The sequence below is a fragment of the Peromyscus eremicus genome, chromosome 11 (genome assembly GCF_949786415.1).
Source record: "Peromyscus eremicus chromosome 11, PerEre_H2_v1, whole genome shotgun sequence".
Classification (NCBI taxonomy): domain Eukaryota; kingdom Metazoa; phylum Chordata; class Mammalia; order Rodentia; family Cricetidae; genus Peromyscus; species Peromyscus eremicus.
The window spans coordinates 9,132,687-9,158,732 of NC_081427.1; the positions used below are offsets into that span (position 1 = coordinate 9,132,687).

The 26,046-nt window shown below is 39.4% G+C and overlaps 1 long non-coding RNA gene across 2 annotated transcripts in view; it reads left to right on the plus strand.

Moving 5' to 3' along the window:
- Positions 1 to 329: 329 nt before the first annotated feature.
- The window catches only part of LOC131921642 (uncharacterized), a 29,095-nt gene continuing 3,378 nt past the window's right edge, over positions 330 to 26,046 (plus strand). For both annotated transcript variants that reach the window (XR_009382046.1, XR_009382047.1), the window contains exons 1-2: positions 330 to 425; positions 19,811 to 19,995. This is a non-coding gene — a long non-coding RNA (uncharacterized LOC131921642). The remainder of the gene's footprint in view (positions 426 to 19,810; positions 19,996 to 26,046) is intronic.

Below are 26,046 nucleotides of genomic sequence, written 5' to 3' on the forward strand. Positions count from 1 at the left end.
AGTGCCAAATTGGGATTGCATTTAAAATAAACATAAATAATAGTAATTACCATATATTAAAAAATCTAATATCACTGTGGCCTGAGCACCAATCACCTCAAGAGACACCATCACTCCCATCACTCTTGCAGATAGTCCATGAAGTCACCTACCGTACCTTCTATTGTGGAACATGAAAATTCTGTCTGGTAATGGAGAGATACCAGGGTGCCCATCATTGGTGTGTGGGGATATGGTAATTCAACACAGATGGCAGGAATCCACCCCAGACACATGAGTGTGAATACTTTAACATGTGGCATGGTTGTCATGGACACAGTGACCAACAATAGACTTTCTCAAACAGAATACACCTTAGAAGGTTGAGGGAACTGGAGAAAACGTTTTCTTGATTGTGTTGTTCGCTCAAGGCACTATTGCATTAAGTAAGTAACTAAGAGGCTTAGAGAAGGTCTGGTATGCAAGTCTATGGAATTTAGTTTTCCTGATGATGACCAGAAATTGAGACATGCAAATGGCCCCCATGTCAAGCCATGGGCAAGTGTTCTGGAAAGCAACAGATAAAAGAGAAAGATGGAATCTCCTGGGTGGAGGGAGGAAGGTGATGTGTCAGTCACTGCAATCCTAATCATTTCAGGTGATATGATATGGTGGTTTAAAATGGCAAGCTATGGTTTTGTCAGTCAGTTCACCTTCCCTCTCTCTAATGGCACATTAATTAACTGACTGCTTCCCATGAACGGTGAAGCATCTTCAGGCTTTGGCAGTCAGCACGTGGTGTTGTATTGTCATTGGCTGCTCTGGTATCTGCCAAGATTTGGACCATCTTTTTATCAAGACACTTCTATGCTACTGCACATGACCTAGTGGCAGGTGGTCCTACAGATGCTGGGAACCATCTGACAGCCTCAGTGATGGAGGTGGGCGTCACATATCAGAGACCTAACACAACTTGGAGTTGAGTTTGAAACCACATGATTTTTCTAAATGATAATGTCCCAGCTGACTGAACACCAGCCTCAAATCTCCCCTCAAGGGAAGTGACATACTGAGTTAATAGGGTGCTTCAGGGTATTGAGTTCTCCATACATGCAACTGATGGCATTCTTATATGCTCTTACTAGTCTTCATGTATGATCCTGTCTTCTCTATTAACTCAAATTACTTACTGCTCACTTATCTATTATATGCATCCCTCACCAGAATATCATCTCCCTAAGGATACATCCCTTACTGCTGTATTCGCAACACTGACCATCACTTTGGCAAACAAACACTTCATAAATACCAACTGTCCAGAAGACCGCTGTCGTTGAGTCTCTGGTCATAAAGCAAATCCAAGGAATTCACCATCTGCATAGTTGCCAGGTAGTATAATGTGCTACAGTTTTATTCCAGAGCCCGTTCTCTCTCAGAATTAGCATAAGCTGAGTGTAGAAAATACCCTTGCAAATTTAGCAAGGGCTGCTTCGTCTGGACTATATAACATGCTGTGCCCACAACCCCCCATTGCTGTTCCAACCCATCTTTCAACCTAAGTATTGCTGAATACAATGGTTTACCTTTTACATTCCAAGCCACGTAGCACATCTCGCTACCAACAGTTCTTTGGATGTGATGCATATCAAACTTGGATCAGTCAGAGGTCACACTGATTAAACTACCACAAAATCTACAGAAGGTGTCATTCCAGATGGCATCCCCAATTTCCCGTGACTACAGTGTTGAGTATCACACAGGAACACTCACGCCTCCATCTAAGTCTTTGGAAAGTGACTCACACTGCTGAAGGGAGCCGCACTGGCAGTTATCACATGCATTATCCAGTGTGTTAGTGCCGGAGACAGCAAGCCAACAAGTCCCAGCTTTCCTTTGCTAACTCAGCACACAGAAGGTTCATTACAGCACTTTGTACTGTATCGTCACAAGTGTGGGGTCGGGAAAGAGACTTTTTTTTTTTTTTTTTTTTTTTTTTTTGGTTTTTTCGAGACAGGGTTTCTCTGTGTAGCTTTGCGCCTTTCCTGGAACTCACTTGGTAGCCCAGGCTGGCCTCGAACTCACAGAGATCCGCCTGGCTCACCGCCTTTTGAAACATAAATTGTTCAATCCTTGTGGTTGGAATGAAAAGTGCCTCCCATAGTCTTGGGCATATGGATACATAGTCCCTAGTTGGTGGCACTGTTTGGGGAGGTTTGGGTTGTAAGGCTTTGCTAAAGGAAGTATGTTACTGGGGCTGCTCTGAGAATTAAAAACCCTACCCACTTCAAATTCAATCTCTGCTTCATGCTTGAGATTTAAAGACGAAAGGTCTCTTAGCTTTGTACTCCAGCTTACACGCCTCTGCCCTGCAATCATGGTTTCCTTCTGAAACCTTAAGCAAAACTCAATTTCATCCCTAAGTTGTCTTAGTCATGGTGTTTTGTCACAGCAACAGAAAAAATGCTAATTATCATTTTCAGTAATGAGAGATTCAATTCTGTTGGAGTAGCTTCCTTTACCAAAGTACCAAATCGTTATAACATGTTATACCTCAATCACTACAAATACAAGATACATAAAAAAATCAGCTTCCTACAAATAATATGTATATACAAAATCCTATACAGCTTAACCAAACACAATGTGTTTTCTATATGTAAACTCTAATCATTATCTGTGGTACCGTGTGTTTGACACTATTGTTGGTATTTATTCTGTATCTTCATATTGCACATGGCCATGCTTATCCTCTCATCCATACTTTTGTAGCAGAGCTATAGATATAAATAAGAACTCTAAAAATATAACTGTAGTATAGTTCTGTTTCTCCACAGACGTATCTGAAGACAAGTAGGCATGCCTGTCTCATGGGTGGTGATGTTGCCATAGCACCATAGTAAAATACTGACCTTTCCCATTCAACTACTAAATGGGCTTGAATCCTGTTTAACTTCTGACTTAATTGAGTTTAGGTGTACTCAGGATAGTACGGTCATACCAAAATACTGAACTGTTAGGTTGTATTTGGAATCAGCCCAACCCATCCCAAAATATAACACTTCTGCCTGTTGTCTTTACTTCAAAAGTTGGGGGAACCTCAAAAACAGCATCTACAAGCGTATCTGCCCCCTTGTCTCTTGCCATTCCTCCGTTACCAAAGCAGGACTAGAAACCAGAGTTTTATTACCTCAAAGTAGGTCATAGATGCGCTAAGTTAAGTCCTAGAACCAATCACAGTCAATGTCTCTCCTCCTTATTCTCCTTTAAACTCCCTTATCCCAGGGACTCCTTCACCCACACAGGATGTACAGATAATTATGAATGGGCAGGTCTTGCTTACAGCCTGTAAGTCTACACCTATCAGATCCCACCAGTCTTCATTCACATTTCCCCACCACTGTCCATTTTTCACAGTTACATTGATACCACTGTTCTACACCCGTGTCTTCATTTCTTAAGTTTCTTAAGCCACAAAGAGACTTTGATCAAATAAATTCATTATGAATTTTCCTTTAATCTGGCCTTTTAGAGTAATGTTTGTCATGACTTTTTTGATAAATAACAAAGTATGACAAGTTTCTATTCCTCTAGGCATGTTATCTATAATGGAAATCTTAGTTGATATTATTATTTATGTGAATCACATATTCAAGATCTTATGTACTTGCCTAAATTATTATATTCCTATTTTAACTTGAAAAATTAACTGATGAAGATGTATTCAGACTGAACAATACATGTGGATACAACATTCTTGAATTAAGAAGTAAAGATAGTGGCATATGCTCCTTAGAACCCACATTTTAGTCATCTATACTTAGATAAATGCAACCAGTGGCCATAAAATTCTAATGACCACAGTCAATGAGATCTCTTCTATAGTCAAGTCATTGCAAGAATAATCCTAGGCATAGTGGTAAAATCAGAAAGGAACTGTAAAGTAGATTATTTTATTCTAATGATGTCACATGTCTGCATGGGTAAGAATTCTTACATCCCTCTGGGCTAAGTATTCAATGCCAGCAGAGAAAGGATGACAAGCCAGGCTATAGAACATCCATAAAAAGAGCACACAGATTCAATATTTGCCTTCTTTATCCTAGTCTTTCAACTGTTACGGTTGACATAATTTCATTGAAATTCTCTGATTTAATGAATAGAACATGCTGGTAAATAGAAATGCATTTTATGCTTCACAAAGAGAAACTGAGTTGCTATGGAAAATTATAAGCCAAAATCAGATTAAAATTTTATGGTTTGTCTTTTAAAATAATTAAAACAAATGCAATTTATAAGCTCCTCCTAAATGCCAGCTAGTCTGGAGGTTTTCAGAAATTCAAACATTTTAGATCATATACTTTGAAAAGTTTTACTGTAAACAGTATTCAGGGAAGAGCTAACGGACTCTCACTGGGCTTTGTCTCCCTAGAAGGTTCATTTCATGAAGCTCAGTTCTGTCAAAACCTAAAGAATATATGAGGTTTCAAGTATAATAATGTTTGATCTATAGTTTTATAATTTTTAAAGTATTTTTTCATTCACTTAATAAGTTTATTTTGTTAACTTATTTGGCTAGTCATCTCTCTCTCTCTCTCTCTCTCTCTCTCTCTCTCTCTCTCTCTCTCTCTGTGTGTGTGTGTGTGTGTGTGTGTGTGTGTGTGTGTGTGTGCACATACATGTACAAATATTAAGGCCAGAGGGTGAAGTTTTCTCCTTCTACCACTTGGGTCCTCCAGAGTTGAGTTCAGGTTAAAAGACATCATGAAAAGTGCCTTCACCCATTGAGATGTTTTGCTAGCAGTGACCTGTATTGTCAATGATGCAAATATATATGTATGCCGCCTGACTCTGAGACCATTAAAGTGGTTTTCCCATCAACCAGTGTTCTAATCTATACCCAGTGATGCCTATAATACTAACTGGTCTTGAGAGAAAAACTCAAACAAGGAACTTAAACTGCTTTTGAAAGAGTTTGTTTAAATCTGAAGAAGTTTTGAGCTTGTGTACGTATTTCTTTCAAATATCTGCTTAAAGTACATTATAATACGTGCACATCACAGTGATCAGTGTCATATAGAAGAAAACAACTTTCTAGAGAACAAGCTTGCCACCCTTCCACTGGTGAGCCTCATCAGTGCTCAAGGCGCCGACTTCCTGCTAAGTTTAAGGAGCTTCCCATGTGACCCAGACACTGCCATCACCCATGAAGAGAAAGGGGCACCCTTGCCATTTCACACTCTAGGTGACCGAAGCCACTTGCCAAAGCCCTCACAGTCCGAGTGGCAAAGGAGGCTAGAGTCAAAACACAGACACCAGGAACCTCAAACCCTGGGCCCTCTGCGTGATGTCTGTTGGACTCTGACAAGCATACCTCTCCACTAATAAATAACAATGCCATTACAACTTAGCATACAGATGCCAGAGAGCTAACACCAGAGGCTCCTTTCTCATACAGAAACCCATATATTAACAGTGACATCTCAGCCACTGGACTCCAAGATGCCCAATGTTTTTCAATTATCTCTTATTGAAGAAATACACATCAAGAATGTAAAACTAAGTCATCTGTAGATTTACTGACACCTAATCACAATTTCTTCCTCGTTGTCTCATAATCTCCTGCCATGGCAAAATTCATCATTTCTTAAAATATACTAGATGAAGTCTATGCCAAAATGTTCAGAATATGAGACCAGCATGGAACCAGCAGACAGTTTTGACAAATAAGAACTGAGTGCAGTCTGAGAAGCTCTGCCCCGGTTATCCAATATTTAAAGACTTTTGAAATGATTTTATTTTATTTTATTTTTTTACTATTTCCTTTACTTTTTGAGATTATAAAAATGTATGCCTTCCCTTTCCAACCTCCACAACTTCCCATTTACCCTCCCTTGCTCTCTTTTAAATTCATAGCCTCTTTTTTTTATTAATTGTTGTTACATTCATGTGGTGATATTTTGTTTGTGATCTAACAAATAAAGCTTGCCTGAAGATCAGAGTGCAGAGCTAAGCCACTAGTTAGCTATAGAGGCCAGGCAGTGGTGGCACACACCTTTAATCCTAGCACTTGGGAGGCAGAGGCAGATGGATCTCTGTGAGTTCAAGGCCACCCTGGGCTACACAAGATTGATCCAGTCTAGAAGAGAAACAGAACCAGCCAGTGGTGGCACACACCTTTGATCCCAGCCCTTGGGATCTCATGCCTTTAATCCCAGCACTAGGGAGGTGGAGACAGTAAGTGATATGGCTGGGTGGAGAGAGACAGGAGCTCAGGTCCTTTTGGCTGAGGATTTTGCAGAGGTAAGAATTAGTGTCTGGCTGCTCTGCTTCTCTGATTTTTCAGTATTTACCCTGATATCTGACTCCGGATTTTTGATTCATGCTACACATTCATACATATATGTTTGCACATGTATATCTATATGAATATGCATATGCATATACTATCCCCATAAAGTCTCACCAACACAACTGCATAACTAAATATGAGCTGAACAAGGATAGCAACACTTGACATGCTAAAGTGGATGGAGGAAAGCCCAAGGGGCCTCAATCCTACACAAAGCACTACAGGCAAATAAGGAATGCTGAGGGCTGGGAGGAGTTCAGGAATTGGTTATCCACCAACAAATGGTTGTTCCTATAAGCTTTAACCTTTTAAGAGAAACAACAGGCAGAATTGAGTATTCTAATGAGCAAACTTTTTCTTTGTTCTTCTCTATAAACATTTTCCATTGTGCTTATTAGTGACATCAGGATTTTCCTTACAAAAGCATAATAAAGGAATGAAATATAATTAGCATGGTTTTAAAAGTAAATTTTATCTTCAAATCTGGTGTATTCTTTGGAGGAATCTTTTGATTGCTCCAAGCTGTATGTTAAGATATAATATAGAGGGGAGGTAGGGAAGGAAGAGGAGGCTATGGTTGGGATGTATTGTATGAGAGAAGAATAAATAAATAAAATACAATTTGAAAAAAAGATATAACAGAATATCAGTATTAGAAGGCTTTGTGTCTATTTTTCATTAAGTGACTTTTTGTTGTAAAAAAAGAATGTCTTTTTTTAAATAAGAGTGCATTTTTGGACACTTTTCAAAATAGGATGTAATTTCTGAGCATGAGAAAACTAACTGCTTGCAAAGAGCTTGCCTCTCCTTTTGCATCAAAGCCCTAACAATGGGAGATTGAGAATTTTTTGAGGTCTAAGTGAGACAGGCAGAGAATCGGGACCTGGGTTTTCTTTTTGCATGCTTTTGGGGCTGACTCAGAAGAATGTGGAGCAGCAGAGCCTTGAAAACACCCAACCGTTAGATTAGAAAAGGAGCAAACACGGGACTGAAAACAGAGCTGAACTGCCTACAGAAAGATGGTGTGCTCAAAGGCAGAGCTGGGAATCAGTATGTTCCTCTCTGTTTCCACAGTGAAGCATGGTTTGGGGAACCCTACTGATTGGCCAGCTATAGAGACAACAGTTTGTCTGGACCTCTTCCTACTGTTCTTTCAGTTTACTAAGTCATGGCTGATCATGCTCTTTTCATTATTTGTGGGAAAATTCCCTGGATGATTCTACAGGTAAATCATCATGCCACATATAGAGAAGATATGTCCCCAGTCACCTTTGGTGAGATTGCTCTCCATGTAGACTTCCAGGATGCACCAGGGGTTTTTCACTAAACGGTAAGTGGTGACTTAAAATTCCTTTGTGGACAGTTTAGAAAGTTCTGTGGTACTCCGTTCTTCCTGCTTCCTCCCTCCCATCCTGATGTGTCAGTTTACTGCCAATCATGTCATTCAAGGAGTGACTATTTCTTACAGGAGAGAGATTAAGGGCATGAGGAAAACTGACTTTCTACTTTAAATAATAGCAACTAATGCTTATCAAGGAAGGTTTGTTCTGCTCAAAATTAAAGTGATCAGATGAAATAAGAGCTTAGCATTTTGCTTTCCATCCGAACCAAGATTATGCTTGCTTAGGCGCCTTTGAGAAACAGGATTACATCTGCTATTAGAGTCTGTCAGCATAAATCTTCCCCATTGGCAATGGGCATGCACTTACTTATTTATTATAGAAAAAGCAAACCTTTTATAGGCCAAGAACAAATAATCTAAATTAATACCATTAAAAGCAGTGAAACTTTTATCTGTTATTTATATTGGTCTGTGTATGGTACAGCATCCACAAGACTGCAAACTATAGTTCAGTTTTTACGCAGTTGCTCAAATAATCACTTATTGCCATCACTCATTTGCAATCTAATTCAATCATCTAGATGGTAGGTTTTAATGGGTTCCACTACTTCTTGATGTGCCCCGGGGGATTGAGAATTGTGTTTGGTTTTCCTCCCTGCATCAAGGAGACCGTGATTGTTTCACCCATGCATAAATATACTCAGCCCTGACAGCTTGCAGAGGAAGGAGCGCTTAGTGGATATAGATTCAAGAATCATTACAAGGACACTCCTCCAATTCACCTGACACTCCCACTTATTTCAAAGAGGTTGGCCATGTGGGAATACAGCTCTTGGTGTGTTCAGAGCTCTTGTTCCCCTGGTCGCATTCACAGAACCGATGAATGAGTGATGCGTGATTTGTCCTCTCTTTCCTCGTCTGCTTTCTCTACCACATGTGCTCAGGCACCCACCTTTTCTCTTGTTAAGTCAGCTCACACTCACATGTCCAGCACAAAGCCACACATACTTGAGGCTTGTGTAGAAATACCGTAGGACACTCAGGCTTGCTTCTGATTTTTCAGGGAACTGATAACAGCTTGGGTAGAGATGTGGGAATAGCCTGACTCCTCCATATTGTAAGGCAGACGTAAAAGACGTAATATTCTGAAGAGAGTTATTATGTATTTGTTTGTTTATTTATTTATTACTACTGTTAATATTTTACCGTGTCATTTACAGAGTTAAGAACGTTAAACAAGGGACAGTGAGATGGCTTAATAGGTCTAAGCACTTTCAGAAAATCTGTTTAAATATCAGGACCTACACTATGGAAAGAGAGAACGGATTCTGGCAAGTTGTCTTCTGACCTCCACAAGTGCATCATTTGCATGGAACACACGCACACACGCACACACAACTAATTACATGTTAAAAAGAGTCTAAATAGTTTAGTACAAATCATTTTCATGGACAAAAATCACTGGTTTCCTATAGTGTCAACATTGGAGCCTTAGATTTTCTTTTAAATTTCCTTTTTGTAAACAAAATCACAGGCTTAACTGTTACTTTATGCAGGAAAATAAATAGAGTCTGAGGTATTAAAATCTACCATAAGAACTTCCACTTGGCATCATTTAAAGGAGGGGTTTTATTTTGTTATTAAATATAACATATTGAAATACAAAAGGCTTTTTTCTCTCTTTTTATGGGCAGCAACAGAAACAGCATGTATTCCCATAGCCATAACCTTGCCTGCTATACAGAAACATGCATTGCCAGGCACCTCTGCTCTAAGAATGGAGATTATACCCCAGTGGTTCATTTACTTCTACACTGAAACAAGCATAAATACAATAAGCAAAGCTTCATTTGAAATTTAATGTTAATAAAAGCCTTCATATATCATATATTTTTATATGTAAAAGGTATAGGTATACTTGGCAGTGTATAATTAATATTTTATTTCAGTTTAACTCTTTATGGCTGTACGATACATTGAGGCCAATGACAATGCAACCATCTGCAACTGAATTTAGATAGCTTCTTTTCACAGATAACAAACATGAAGTCAACGTACTGATGAAGCATCTGAGATCTAACACCTCACATCATCTAATAAATCTGTCATTTTTCATTGTAAAACCAATGTTTACAATTTTGATGAAGCTGAAATTTTCTCAAACAGCACTATTTAAATATCCATCATTTTTTCCAAGAGACCGATGATCCTTCAGTAACCGGTTTAATTTTTTACTTACAGTTTGTCTCCCAAGTAGTTTATTTTATAGATACAGTCCATACACACACACACACACACACACACACACACACACACACACACACACACACACATCAAGTATACAAGATTGGTAAGACCAAAGCATTCCTTGACCACAGCCTATTACATCTTATGCCACATGGAGATAATATGATGATGGATAGATTTTAAAGTGTCATTGGGAACAACATTCCAAGAAGAAATAGAAAAATGGAACAGTATGGGAGCACTCAAAGGAAGACATGCAATAGCTAAGCTTGGACATCACATCTAATATTGGCCACCTGTTTCTATAACTGTCCACCCAATTTAGGGATTCGATTTGTATGTGAATCTAAATGGTGACATACTATATTAGATACTTCTTATATTTTAATATCGACAGGTGTATTTGTATATGAAAATTGAAAACATGAGTTTTCTATGTCATCAAAAGGTGAGATGCTCTATACAAAATGGCGGACTCTCTGCATTTCTCTGCCTATTCTCAGTGCAATTGCCCACTTAGGCTATTTTTAGGTGGACTGTTCTCCCAACATCATGGGCCTTTACACTTGATACTTTTAAAGACAGACCACTCCATTTCTTCTTCCTACAGGGTTCCTTGATTGATATTTTACTGACTACAGTGCATACAACGGCAACCCTCCTTTGCTCTCATCCCACATTCTGTTCTACTGTTCTTTATAGTTCTTCATCTGCTTCTCTTCTTCCTAGGTGTAATCTTTAGTGCAGCATTTTCCTACTCAACCTTCAGAGGCAATGGGACTGCAGAGAGCAGAGAAGTTCCAACCTCAGCTCCCAAGAAACAGACTCACAACCTCAGTGTCACATTAGACACAAGCACAACTCCAGGATACCAGGATCAGCTAGGTGGGAAGAATTCCAGTATGAAGAAAGAGGGTCAGGGGCTGCTCATAAATTCCATATTAGAACTATACGTGTCTCAACCCAACAGTTTTGTGAACTTCAAATTCCTTTTACTTAGAATATTGTAAGGCCAGAGGACAAAGGTCAAGGTTACTGTGGAATTTGCTATTGACTCAACTCATCTGGAGCATGTTCTAGCTCCAGTGAACAAATATCATAAAACCTTTCACTCTCAAAGCTGCAAGAGATTTTTGAGCTATTTAGCTAGCACTTCTCACAAATAACTAAACCACAGAAATATACATAGAAAAGAATCAAAATCAAATTATCATACTCACAATTTGGTGAAACTATTTTCTAAGAAATGATTATAGATTTAAAAGATGGGGTTATTGTTTCTGGGAGATACTATAGGACATTCATGTAGATTCTAGGTAAAGCTCAATATTTATATAACAATAAAGTGACATTAGCTTTATTGCTTTATAATTATATTCCAAAAGATACTTGATGCCCAGGTTATGTTATGGTTGTGTTAAGTTCCATGATGGTGGCTGACATACTAAGAAGTAAGCAGGCCAGGGTAATTTCACAATCTCCACAGAGGTTTACTGTAGCATGAATGCCACCCAGTAATCCTCACTATAGTCTACTAGTATCTAAAGGAATGGCTTGGTTATGATACTCACACCAAGCCAAGGCAGAAATGCCTGGCCGAATCAAACAGCTGAGGGCCAGAAAGGCCACAGCTCCAATTGGGAGGCATCATAATTAGTTTTTTGCTCCTTTCTTTTGATGCTCAATCAAGCATAAAACTCAGATAAGTACTTTCTCTCCTTTAGGCACGGCATGACTTCTTAGCATTCATTCTGAACTGACCTACAACAGAGCACTGATATATGCCAGACATCTCTCGCCTGGGGCCCTGGACTGGTCTCTGCTGGCTCTTCTGCCCTTTGATGCTCATTTCTTATTGTGGTAGTAGATTGAAATCTGATGGTGACAATGTTTACCATTTGTAGCCTCAGGCTTGATTCTTTAGGATATCAGAATTGCATCCAGGAAACAAATATTGTCTTTAATTTTATTCTACAGGATAATCGGTACTCTATACAAATATGCTATAAAGAAAAGTATCAGTAACACATCTGAAAAAAAGGAATAAAGAGAAAAGACCAAGTTAGATATATAAATGAGAGCTAAATTCTATTACTGGGATCTGGAAAGTAATTTATTTTTATGATACGTTGTATGAATGTCAACAAAGAAATGAGGGGCTGTGATGCTAATCTATGTGTTTCTTAACATTGGTCTACAGCAAACAAACAATTACAGTGCAGAGAAATAAGAAAAATGACAATAGAGTTAGCCACCCAGAAACTACCCCTGTCCCATGTGGACTCTGCCCAGATGCCCTCCCCTGTCTCCTCTGCATACTTTGCTGGGCTGATATAGCAAGTGTGGACTATCCATCAATCTCGGTCTTACATTTAAAACTCATTAAAAATCTGCTTGCCATTCCTCTCAAAGATTAATCATACAAGTCCAGCATAATATCTTTGCCAGCTTAAATGCTCCCCCTTCAACATTTCATTTCAAATGTACTGTAATTATATTCTATTGCTTCTGGCCAAGTTAGAAAAATGTATTTAAATAATAACCCTATTTTGGTATATGATACACTCCTAGGATTGTACCCCATGTTAATTTATGTACAGAATTGAAAATAGACTTAGAAGTCTCTTCAGAACTGAGTCATTTATCTATCCACCCACCCATCTATCTTTTACACTGTATAGTAAGATAAATATGAATAAATTCAATAACACAAATAATTGTTCTTTAGTTGTTTTAGCTTTCTGTACTCCATCTTTTTGTCTTATAGCTTTACTTTTCTCTTATTATTTGTTTTGCCTTGGTGGTGTTGGTGATCAAATCTGAGACCTGAGCATATCAGGTAAGCATTCTGTCTATGAGCTATGTCTCAGTCTCTCAGTCAGACCTTATATTTATATTTATAATAAGAAAAAAGATGACTCTGGAGACCCTGCCATAGCTTTCTCAAGTTCATAGACCTGCATACCATGTATGTTTCCCATGGTATATGATTGTAAGAGTTTAAGAAGTAAAAACTTCCAGGCTTGGTTATAAACTCTACTAGATAAAAGCCTGGGGACACTTTAAGAAGCGAGTGTGATGGGGCATTCAGATAGTATGGCTACCTTTTACTCAATTGTGGAAATGTTCTAGGCTTGTGGTAAGGTAGGCCCCTCCTTGTAGGCCTTGCTTTCTTTTTCTTAAATGACTTTTTCTCTCTTCTAAAGTTTCCTTTACTTTTTGAACTCATCCTAAATAGCTTATATCTTTTGTGAGAGACACATTTTTCTTAAATGATCACACTAAAATATTTAACATCCTCACATGGTTATTGTCCAAGTTGCAGATCTGTGTCACTTTGTCTATTAGGAAGAATTAAAGTATGGTCTACAAAGGCCTATCTTGAGTGGGCATGCTCCTCAGTGCTTTTCTTGACATAGTACAAATACTCCACATTGGGCTGTTCTTTTAGCACCCTCTATCTGCCCTGCAGTGTAGGACTGGGGACTTGCTCCAGATTATTGTAGGATGCATGTTTTAGCAAATGGTATAAAATAAAAACATAATCAATGCGGGAACTCTGCACCTGGGCACTCTTACATGGTCTGCATTCTAATTTTGAGCCTCGAGGATCAAATAGGCAGAAGCCAGGCTGCTTTCCTGTCACCTCCGTTTTTGCCAAACTGACTGGGACGGAGATCACTTCTGACTGTGAGGATCCTGATCTATAAAATTTCAGCAGTAGCTACTTGGAAGCTCCACACTGTGACTCAACACCTGCTTCCCTTTCCACAGGATGCAGATTCTGAAAATATTAAAGCCAATTAAAGCAATTAAATCCACTTAGCAGGCTGGTCTAGCTTATCCTTTCCAAAAATACTGGAGAAAAGATGACCAAAAGGCATCTGAAGTTTGCTGCCATTTTTTGGAATGCCACAGCTTCCACACTCGGTTGACTCAGGGCACAGCACTTGAAGACAACAGTCCGTGTAAATCTAGAGGGGCAGATGACATTTTTGGATAGCTTCCCTAATGGCACCATCTATGGAAATAAACTCGTGGTACAACTGAAAATGAACTTCGGGGAAACTCTGTGCTTCGTTTGCAAAGATAAAAGCATTTTTTTCAACACAAAGTGCTCTACCCTCCAGCCATTCACCTGGAAGAAAGCGCATGAGGGACAAGCGGTAATTACACTGAGTTCTAAGCCTTTCATCAGGGTCCTAAGTCTGGCCTGTCAACTTACGGAGTCCCTTCTGTTCCATGTTTGAAAAAAGAAAAAAAAAGTGGGTAATGTCTACCATATCCTATACAAATGCAACCCTAAACTAGTATGGCACACCATGTTTAAGAAAAGTCTAAAAACTAAAGTGTAAGATGAAATTTGATTTCTTCCCACTCCCCCCGCTGCCTCCAAATGGCTAAATACTGCAGTAACTTGCCTTTTATCTTGGTGTACCCTTACAGAATCAGACTTCTAAAAATGACAACCACAAGGTCATTTTGATGAAAATTGCATTTATTCCAACTCCTGAGCTATTTAGGAGACAGTTACAGTTTGTTTGCTCCAGAAGTCTCATGTTGAAATGTCAGCCTCGCTGTTGTTATTATGTGATAGAAAGTTCATCTGAATAGTGTGGAAAGGTAGTTTTGGAGAGGAGATTAGGATTAGACAAAAGTACTGGGCTCGAACACCCATGATTGAGTCCCTGGTGGCTTTATTCCAGAAACACACACACACACACACAGACACAGACACAGACACACACACACACACACACACACACACACACACACACACGCACACGCAATCACATACAATAGCTTCCCTCCCTAAATACACTCAGAGTTGTGCCAAAAAGATGTACCCAGAGAACTCTGACCAGAATCATGAGCCAAAATAAGCTACTTTTTCTTTACAACTTAGCAATTTGTAGCAAGGAGCTATCAGAAAAAAACAAATGGACTGAGATGATTTGCTGACACTTCCACACCTCTGTAACCACTTATAGGGTTCTGAGGGACCTTCAGTGGGGAGGTCATTGTTGCTTTATTATTATCTATCTCATCCTATACTCACACCATAAAAATCAATTCCTTTCGACAAACTCCTCGATTGAGAAAACAATGTTCTGCACCGCAGTCAGATTCCTACGCATGCACAAACTGCACCTAAATATTACATAGATATAACTGATCTAAAATAACTGTAGTTTGTTACTGTCCAAGCCACCAAGCATGTAGGAGTAGGGGCTAGACACAGTGTAGCACAGAGCATGGGAAGGGCTCCAGTGCCCAGGTCTCTGTGTGATTATCTCATAGTGGTACCCTATAGCTCCTCCTTCAGGGATCAACAGAGAGGCTGCTGCCTTGCCACTGACTGTGGGTGACATTCACCATGGCCCTCTGTAAGCCAAAGTCTCTGTAGAGTCACTGTGTGCTGTGGCCTATATCAGACCCTGTGGATGGAGGCTTTTGCTTACTTCCCTGCTCAGGCCCTGCCCTCCTCATCCTGAATGGTCTCTGCTTGGCATCATTGGAAATGGGCTGGCTCTGTGGTGTCCCTTTGTTCTTCTCTCATATCTGGTCTCAGTCTAGGTCTTCTTCCATCTAGCCCTTGTCACAGCAGAGGCCCCAGATGAATGATTCTAGTGTTCATGCCATGGATGGATTATTTTCAGATTTTCTTGTATTCTATTTTGCTTCTAGTCTTAGTGGTCTGACCCTAGGCAGGATAATTAGTTAAGTGCAAGTCATCGGCAACATGTTCTCGCCTTTTAAATACACTTTTTCCTCTGTGTTTGTATGTGTGAGTGAAGGTAAATAAGTCTAGACAAGTAAGTATATATTATAGAGTTTTAGAGAAAGGTGGTTTGTGCTTTATGGGGTATCTTTTTACTCATGGAAATGTCATTTATTTAAGTATCAAGTATTAGAGACTAAAGCCTAATTATATAATATTGAGTTTCATTATGTATTTTCATATGTGTATAATGTATTTAGGTCATATTTAACCCCACTACCCTCTCTTGTCCTCTCCCACTCCTTTGGTCCTCTGCTTCCCAAGCCCTGGAGGAGAGGGTGTAAGTGTCTTGTTTAGAGCTGGGCACGGATCCCTCACTTACCTCTACTGCAGCTATGACTCTTTGCGTTCATTTCATTGTTTCTTGCATCTTGTTCAAGCAGCTAGCACTCCCGGGTTGCTAATCACCCTGTTTGTGGAAACTGCTGACTTCTGCTTGGTGACTTATTCATCTTGTCTTTTAAATTTTCAGCTCCAAGCTCATTTTTTCAGGAACATTTTTCTTGTCCTGTGAGACTCTTGCATGATCTGCATTGTTGAATGGCCCTGCAGAGAAATGGTACCTTTGTGCCCTACACTAGGGCTCTAAGGATTTCTCATGACCTTCAGTTAAAGTTTCTAGGGTTTCTCCATATTTCCATATCTTAAGTCCCTAAGATGGCAGGATATATTGCAGCCAGGAGAAGGGGGCTTAAGACACAGCATCACTACCCTTCAGGATGTCCATCTTCCGGTCCTCAGATCAGAGTGGCTTCTGCTTGCAAAACAGGGCCTCAGTATTGCGCCTCTAGCTCTTCTGTAGTTGAAGGTGCCCAGTGCCAATGAGCTCTATACAGAGATGCTGCTTTGGTGCTCCTCTTCCTCGTACAGCCTAAAGCCCTGTCCTTGTGCTGCTCAGGATCTGCCACTCTTGCTTTATGGTAGCTGGATCTACAAAAGCAAGTGCAATCACACCAGTGCTGGATGTGCTCCTTCCGCTATGTGTATGGATTTTCCTTCCCTTCCACAAAAGCTATGTATTAATATTGGGGGAGATTTTCCACTGTCTTGGTGTCTGTGTTTTTTGTGCAGGAGGAAAACCAGATGACATCATCTCTATTAGAAACACTGCTGGGAGTTGAGTAAGTTGAACGTAGAGCGTCGTAAACTCAGGGTCCCCTTTATTTTTGGTGAAGAAGAAAAAAATCTAAAGCTGCTGCCCTAGCTGGAGCAACATAATACTGATCTACATGATCTCTATTCAGTACTAGAAAAGCCACAGCCAAATATTTAATTCCACCTTGCTGGCATATTCTACCCTCTGCAAATTTTACCTATGGCCTTCTGAACAGACATATCTTTTTTGGAGATTATCTTCAACATGCAGGCCCTTTCCCTAACTTTGTCAACTACCCATCTTTGACTTGAAACCCATTATAGAAGATTCTCCTCCCCTTAGCCATGCACCATTCACTCAGGACTAAGTGCTGCCAACTCTACCACTTTCCAGTCTTGCCTTGGACTCCAGTTCAGTGTCACCGGGACTGACAGGTGCAGGCACCTGGCCTTGTCTCTTCTGAATTCTGCAAGGTCCTCCCTGCCCTGAGCTTTCTCAAGGCTACCAGAGTACCCAGTTCATCACTAGCCCTACAGGGGCTTCCAACCACAGTCCAGACACACCAAAGGGCTGAGTACCTCACAGAATCATTCTGTGTTATCAGACTCTGCTCTTGTTGCCACAGTGCTACTAAATAGAGTCTATTTTTATGTCAGAAAAGACACTCACAGGGAGTCTCTGTGTATCCCATACCTGATTTTAATTCCAGTGCTTAACATTTATATGAATATGGTATATTTGTTAAAAATTACTGAATAAATACTGTCATATTTTCATTAACTAACATATTTGGTTTCTTTAGATTTATTTTGCTTTGATTTTAATGTCTTGTACTTGTTTCAGATGGCATGTAGGGCTCTGTATCACACTGTACCATCATGTCTCCAAAGGCTGCTTTTGGCTGTGACAGTTTCTTATCATTTCCTTTTGGTGATGTCATTGATGATTCTGGTGAACGCTGGTCAGGGGTTCTGTAGAATGTCTACTGCTGGCATCCTAGGTTCCTTTGTGAATGTAGATGTACAGATGGATGAGCAACATTTTGGTATCTTTGCAAGACTGCAAACTGCAAGTGTTGCATATGACTGTGGATGCTGACTTTGATCAATGGTGCAGGTCATATTTTCCTTCTTCTTTGTCAATTCCTGGTGCCTGACAGCTAGTAATGGCACAGTTACATTTTATTCCATCATTTGATGGAAAAAAATCTATAACTTTCATGCATTTTTAGCTCTTAATTTAGCCATGTATTTTTTATTATAATATTTAAGTATATATTTTCTAGTTTTAGGAATGAACTTCAGCACAGTTGATTTTTTTTCTCCTGCACTAAAAAAAGGTTTTTTTATGTTAAAAAGAAGAAACAGAATTGACTATATTCAGAAAGCATTGATCCCTATTGTTAAACTCACATTGATTTTAACAATGTTTGTAAACAGCAAATTCTAGGAAGAGAATATTGGTTTTTATAAAGATATTTACCTATGGTGAATGCTAGGCAAACCCTGAGCTCATGTGGCTAATTAGTGTGTCCTGCTCTATCTGATGGACACATATTGACTATGACTTTTTAAAGCTCAGACAGTTCATTCTCTAAAGGCCAAAACTGGTCCATTAAATATCACATCAAAATCATGGTGAGAAAATTTGACACAGGAGTTTCCTGTCATTGTCAAGGATTGATCTCCAAGCAGGAATTACCAATGCCCCCCCAAAAAAACCACATGTAAATTTTATAAAAAAATGAGAAATTAAGTTTAATATAATAATTCTCAAAGTGAAGCAAAAAAGTCTGGAAATTAGCATTGTTTACATGTTGGCATTGCTATAAGGTAGTAGTAACAAGCTGGATAGATTTATGCCAAAATACAAGTCAATGCTTGACTCCATTCTGTCCATAATAGAGGCTGGCAAATCCACTTGTTTATCATTATTAACATTGTTATTTTGTTTTTGGAGATAGTGTCTCACTGGGAAGCCTATTCTGGTCTTGAACTTGCAATTTTGTCTTTTCCAGCCTCTCTGCTGCTAGGCTACAGGCATGCACCACATGCAGATGATGTCTTTAAAATTAAAAATTATGGGAAAGTAACATAAGACATGCAAAGCAAATAAATGTAAAACAAAAATTAGAAGTTGATATTGTTAAGACTTCAGTTCCCAAGGCTTTATTTATTTACCCATCCTTGCATTCCTAGGGAGATTCCCATTTAATCCTTGCAAGTCATGGGCAACTTCAAACTAAATACAGAACCCTCCCTAATGTTAATTTTTATTTCATAGCCAGTGATACAAATGCCAGTTTCTCTCAATAGAGTGTGCTCATAACTGTCCTAACTGTTCACAATTTCTGGCATCATTGGTACCATTTAGGTTTAAGTAATTTAGCATTTTGTTTTTACATTTGAAGGGAAATTTTTCACTACTTGTAATATTTTCCCTCTTTTCTTGGATAGACCTTAGATTAATTTTTGTTTCTGGGATCTCACTTCTTCCTTACTGCTCTGTGTTTATGTCAGGGTTGTATTCAGTATATAAGTGTATTGAGAAATACTGACAAACTTTCTAGTAGTTATACTTTTCATTTTTTAATCACTTTCATAAGCTCTGTATTAGACCTTAAGGTGTTTCTTTTTAATTGACTTCTAAGAATGTAACGATTTTGATTTTTTCACTTGTATCTTGCAGTCTTATAGTATTGGATTTTTCTAATGAGTTTGTCAGATAGGTGCTATTGATTTTTCCATTATAGTATATTATATGATTTGAAGAAGATACATAGGAAGAAAGTGTTAGCCTGACCAGCAATTATGTGACACTGAGATTCCAAGAGTGAAGTGTACAAAAATGAAACGTTTCCCAGTCTTCTCTAAGATGAGAGGCGTTTACTGCTTAAATCTGATCAGCATCACTTTTCAATATTTAGCGGTAGTTGCAAAAGTGCAGTAGGGAATAGTAAACAGATTGACAGAGCTCAATGGCTGAAGTAATGGGATTCATTGATTCATTGTATAGGGGGATCATATGACTGCAGGACTTAAGGATAACAAATGGCCATAGCACTTGCGAAGATTTTATGGTCACCACGGAAGAAAGCCAATGAGAAGAGGGAAGGAACAAATGCAAACGCACTAAGAAACACACACAGCTTATAGCATCTTCTAGCCCATACTTGGCATTGGATGTTCATGTTCTTTGTTGTAAGTACTAGATCCTCCCTGGGCCAAACAATAAAGACCCAAGCAATACAGGGCATCCCAAGGGCATTGACTCAGCCCCAAAGTAGACAGTGATGTTCGAATGGAGCAGTACTGGCAGAGGCTTCCAGAGCAAAGAAACAGCCTGGCTGGTTTGCCCTCTCTGCTTCTAAGTATTCAATAGCGAAATCAACAACAGAGGGAAATGGCTCCATCACCATTTTCAGAAACCTTAGTCAAATCAATGTAAAGTTAAAAGCCCACGCCAGACCATAATGAGAGAGGGGCAAAGCACAGACAACATACTGAGACAAGACACATGACCAAGCCAGAGAGGAGAGGACATAGCAAGACACCATAGGGAATACCAGTAAATTAAAATCTAAGATCCCAGTATCCAGGGGGTTTTGAGGGAACCACTAGTAGGGCACTGGCAATATCCTCAGCACACAGGGGATAGTACAGCTCCTAGTGAATCTTCTGTGATAGGTTTAACATGACATTCATATTTATAAGGCATGTGGATTTGTGACTAAGTGTAACTAGAATCAAACAGACTCTTGTATACTTATAAGAAGTCAAAAAATATCTTAAGAGAATGCATCTGTCTGGAGCTGAGTCCCACAAAAACACATCATTATGACATTGCTATTTAATTATCTTCAAATCTTTAGGAAGAAAAAAAATCCAGATTTTTTATTAGATTATATAGTCATACCAAACTGGGTCTTACTACTACGGCATTTCCTTTTTCTCCCCCAGTCCTCCCCTTAACTCCTCCCAGATCTTCTCCCACACTTTTTCACCTCCTCCCAACATCACATTCTCTCTCTTTTTATCTCTACAGTCTGATGAAAACTCAAGATTTTAGCTGCAGAATTTTTCATCCCATCCATGTGAAATTGGGGAGGGAGAATCCAATATGGCTTGTATGATTAAGACATCAATTAATTATGTGGACCAATTATAATTCAGTTGTTTAATAATTCAGTTGATTGGTAGCTGAAAGTCTAGCATTGGAATAGATGTTATGACTCTCCTTACCTAACCTACATGAGCAGGGATTATCAAGGGTCTTCTAATCTACTTAAGGGAAACAGAATAAAACCTAAATATTGTCACTGAAAAATATTTTTAGGGACCGAGCAGTGGCGGTGTGCCTTTAATCCCAAAACTCTGTGAGTTCGAGGCCAGCCTGGTCTACAAAGAGAGATCCAGGACAGGAACCAAAACTACACAGAGAAACCCTGTCTTGGGAAAAAAAAGAAAAATATTTTTAGGACAGTAAGGCTCATCCTCTCTGCTTCCTGGCTATGAAGCAAGCAGCTTTCCTCTAAACCACTGGCACTCTGATGCCTCTATCTTTCCACAGCCCCCAAAATAATGAAAGCAGCTGACCATGTGCAGAAATTTCTGAAACTCAAGTATTTTGTCACAGTGATGGAAAGATGACTATTGTGAATTTCAGGAGTTCCCAGTGCCTGTCTATATGTACCTGTCCTTCATAGGGTTAGCATGCCAGAGTTATATTTCTATAACATCTTATGTCCACCTGTTTTTTCCCCAATGACCCGCAAAGTTCATGTTCTGTCTCCACAGCTATAATATTCTTAACCACCCACCAGACTACTACTGAAGGTTCATTTAGACAGAAAACATACATTAAGCATGCCAGGTACTGTTAGAATTCTTTGCATACAAGTCAGGTGGCCCAGGGACTTTGTTTCCTACTTTGGCCTGTGAGCTATGCTACATACAGGCAGAAAGTGAAGGAATATAGATCTGACAACAGTTGCTTTTGCCAGCCAAAACAAGGCGTTTAAAAAAAGTTCCTAAAGAGTGACATTTAAGATTTCAGACCCTCAGGGAGCAGCAAGTTACACATTTTATTCCCATTTATCCACCAACTTCCCAAAGACCAGCAATGAAGATAATAAGTAAAATTTTCTTGTCTGGCATCTTTGATCAGTTTGGGTTTAATAGTATTTATTATGTACTCATTTGAATGTGAAAAAAGTTTCTTACACACACAAACAGAGCAAACAAAGAAACAGAGCCCTAATTTCTTAGACTTTTGCTGTCAAGTAAGTGTGGAGACATACATACATGAAGAGTGAATTCCAATCAAGATAGAGTTAATGTTGAGCTTGTATGAGCTACAATTTCCTCAAAACATTAAGGTCAGCTCCAAACCCAAGAAACAGAAGTCCAAGCAGATGATATATTATAATGTGGTTCAGGGCTGAAAGTCTCAAGTGATGCTGGAGGGCTGAGGCCCATAAAACGAAACTTTGATTTTATATATTTAAAGTAGGGTTGCCATCGGCTTTTCACATCTATGTTCTCATAAAGAAAAAAAGGAAATGAGTTTATTTTGCTAAACATAGCTGGACTTAAAGTAGATGATTTGGGAGACTAATTAACTTAGAAAATCTATTTAAGGACTTGTAACTCTATCAATGGCCTTGCATTATTAATGACTTCTCAGAATTGCAGGATGCTTCTGAATTCCCCTGACCCTTCCGTGCTCACCTATAATTACTCAGACAATTTAGTATGTGCCAGGCAACATGCCATGTGAGCTCTGTGTACAATTACAATCCAACTCCCAAATAACAATGCAGGGGGGAAATTATTATTCATTTTCAAGAGAAGAGATGGGAGACTCAGTCGGGCCAGGAAACTTAGCAATGGTTACACTTTCATGATGAGGCAGAGATGATGAGAAACCTTCCCCTGTAAAAATGCCACATAGCCATGCCACCAACAATCTCCCCCTGTGTGAGCACAAGTTACCTTTTCTACAATTACAGAAATTTCCTATCTAAGGACTCTGCCCAAAGACAATTATTTATCAATACAAAAGACATATACTAAGCGCACGTGATATTTTCAGAATTTATTTAACATATAGCTCAAAACTGTTTTCAATGACCCATGGTACCACAGGGGGTCATAGAAATCAGAGGGTCATGCTGAGCAGGTCCCATCCTTCACTGGCTCTGAGATAACTGGCCCTGCCCCTTGCTAGACACTAAAGCCCCGCCTCCCCTAAAGAGAAATGGTCCTGCCCCTCATCACAAGAATGAGAAAACTGGCTCTGATGGCATGGGCCTAGGAGAGCTGGCTCTGCCCCTCGCTGGAGAAGGTAGGTCCCAGCAACCAACAGGATATTCAAGAGGAGTTTGGGTGAGGGTCCAGTGAGATGGTATGCCAGAGGCCACAGGCCTTGAACCAGACCAATGACTCAATGCAGTGAACATTTATGGGTGGGTCTGAGTGTACCAAACAGTATACTGCATGATACACTGCAGCTCCCAATGCCAATATGAATGAAGAGGTGTTGGAGAGTCAGGAAAGATGGAGGAACGACATCATTGGATCTCATAGAACTGGAGTTATAGGCAGTTGTGAGCACCCATGTTGGTGTTAGTAACCAAACCTGGATCCCCTGTAAGAACAGAAAGTGTTCTTAGCCGTTGAGTCACCTTTCCAGCTCTAAAAGTTAGATATTGTACTAATGCCTGCAAAAAAAGCAACACAGAAACCATGTACCATTGAAGAAACTGGTGGATTTATAGTTGTTTTTATATTTGTCTGTTCCTTTAACTAGATTATAAAACTGTACCATGAAGAGATGAATGGATATCAGTTAACAATGAGCTCCTTGAAGTCACACACCCTACTTTGATGTGAGGAACCCTTTAGTGCTAGAAATTGGGGGACTTACTAGTACAGATATTTGATGATAGAAATTAGAGGCCTTTTGTAATGATTTTGTTCTTAATGAACTGGAAGAAAGTGCTAGGAAGACCCACAGAATGATTGTGCTGTGGATTTACTCCTTAGCTTTATAGGCAGATCTTTATATCTCACTGTTTCACTATCAGATAATGATTTATTCTGCAGTTATCATGGTAATTAACTCCCATGAACCACAATTAACTCTCCACACATTGACACCTTTATTTCATTTTTTTTAAGCTTTGTTTTTAACAAACGTATTTGTTTAATGCTTTATTGAGCAGACATTCATTAGTTAGGAATATAGACTATATTCTTTATCACGTTTCTCATTACTTTGATAAATTACATGGAAGAATCAGTGCACTGGATTTATTTTGACTTGTGATTTCATAAGGGATTCTGTCCACCGGGAAGGAGAATGCATGGTGGGTGCAGGAGATGGATCATGTAAGCAGTGGGCTGAGATGTTGGGTCATACAGAGCAATCAGAGAACAAAAATGGAACTAAGCACAGAGCTGAGCTGTTACCTTCAAAAGTCGCACCCAAGTGATTCCCCCAGTGGGTGCAACCTGTTGCCGAACCAGACTTTCAAACACATGATCCCAATGGCCACACTTCAGCTTGAAATCATAATTCAGATTCAACCAAAGGAAAACTGCTGATGAGCTGAACATGTTTCACCTATCTTTACACTCCCACAATACCCTTTCACGCTTATCCTTCCACCATTTTATACTGACCTGTGAACACTTTCTTTCCATGAACTGTTACATTCCATTGGTTCTTATAAAAAGTCAGGGATGAGGACAGCAAACCCTGAGTTGGATGTCATAAGTCATCCAGCTTTGGGTGACTCTCTTCCCAAATTCACTCAAAGATCAGGGACAGTGTGGCTCTGGTAAAAGCCACATGATCTCTAGTCTAGTCAATAAAAATATTTTAATGTGTAAGATTCACATGTGGGTTCTGGTCCCATTGTGTGCGTGTGTGTATGTGTGTGTGTGTGTGTGTGTGTGTGTGTGTGTGTGTGTATGAGCATGCTTTTGTCTGCACCTTTTTTCTTCTATTTTGTAGAAGACTGCAATTTCTTTTTACAAATTTCCCACTTTATTTTACCAACCTGTAACCACTTTACCACGGCCTTACTCCCTTTGCTGTGCTTTGGGGACCTATGAGTTTGATATCTATTTTACCAAAGTGGTTTTTATCACACAGTTGATTGAACGTAAAATCTTGCATTTTACCCATGGCTCAAAATGGCCCATGTCCCCTGCACTCCTATAAAGTCATTTCATTTCCCTTATGAGGCCTGTGAAATCTGACAGTGTGACTCGGGAAGGCAGGCCCTGCTGGAGAAGAGGCTTTTCAGCCTTGTAAGCAGCATGCTTTCAGAGCACTTTGTCAGAACGCACCACACCAGATCCATCTGTTCATTAACGTGAAGTACAGAAAACAGCTTTACTCTTAAGATCATCTTAAATCAGGCATAGTGCTGCTTCATTACATCCCAAAGACATATGCCACCATTTCCCTCAGTGGTCAGAGCCAATCACTGACCTGTGTTAATTCTGCATTTTAATCCTTGGTCCTGTGGAGTCTGCAGTGGTTTTTTCAGTACCAGGCTCCTGAACGCAATGGTAGCTATCAATGCAATTAGTTGTAAACGTAGAATGATTTTACACACTCTTAGGAGCGTGAGACCAACTAGTAAAAATGCACTTAGTTTTGAAAAGTTGGGAGAATGTACAGCTGTGTTTACCTCTTTTTACATTGTACTGCTATCTAAACAAGAGTGACAGGTGACAGGGCTAGGTAGACTGCTAAGTGTTAAAGTATGAGGACCAGAGTCTGGGACTCCAAAACTCATGTAAATACCAGAGGGGGTGTGAGCCACCCATAATCTTATTGTTTAGAAGATGGAGAGAGTAGACCCCAGTGCAACTGGGCTAGCCAAATTAGCCTTTGATTAATTTCCTGTCTGTCTGTCTAACCCTCTTCCTGTGTTTATGAACAGTCACCAAAAAATTACAAATAAAATAAAACTGGACTAAAAGACATTTTTTTTAGCATCTCACACAAAGAGGACTCAGTATTGTTTGCTTTTAAATGCTACAATTGTAGGGTCTGGCTTGAAATAGGACATGCATTCATTTCTGTAGGTCTATGTAGTAAGCTGGATAGCCGATGGCCAAGAAATTCTCATGCCGGGGCATAGTGTTCAGAGTATTTTACTATGCTGTTCTTTGTTGTTTATTTCTTTGCATAGTCTTTTTATTGTAAAGTTTAAAAAATCAGAACATGGCCTT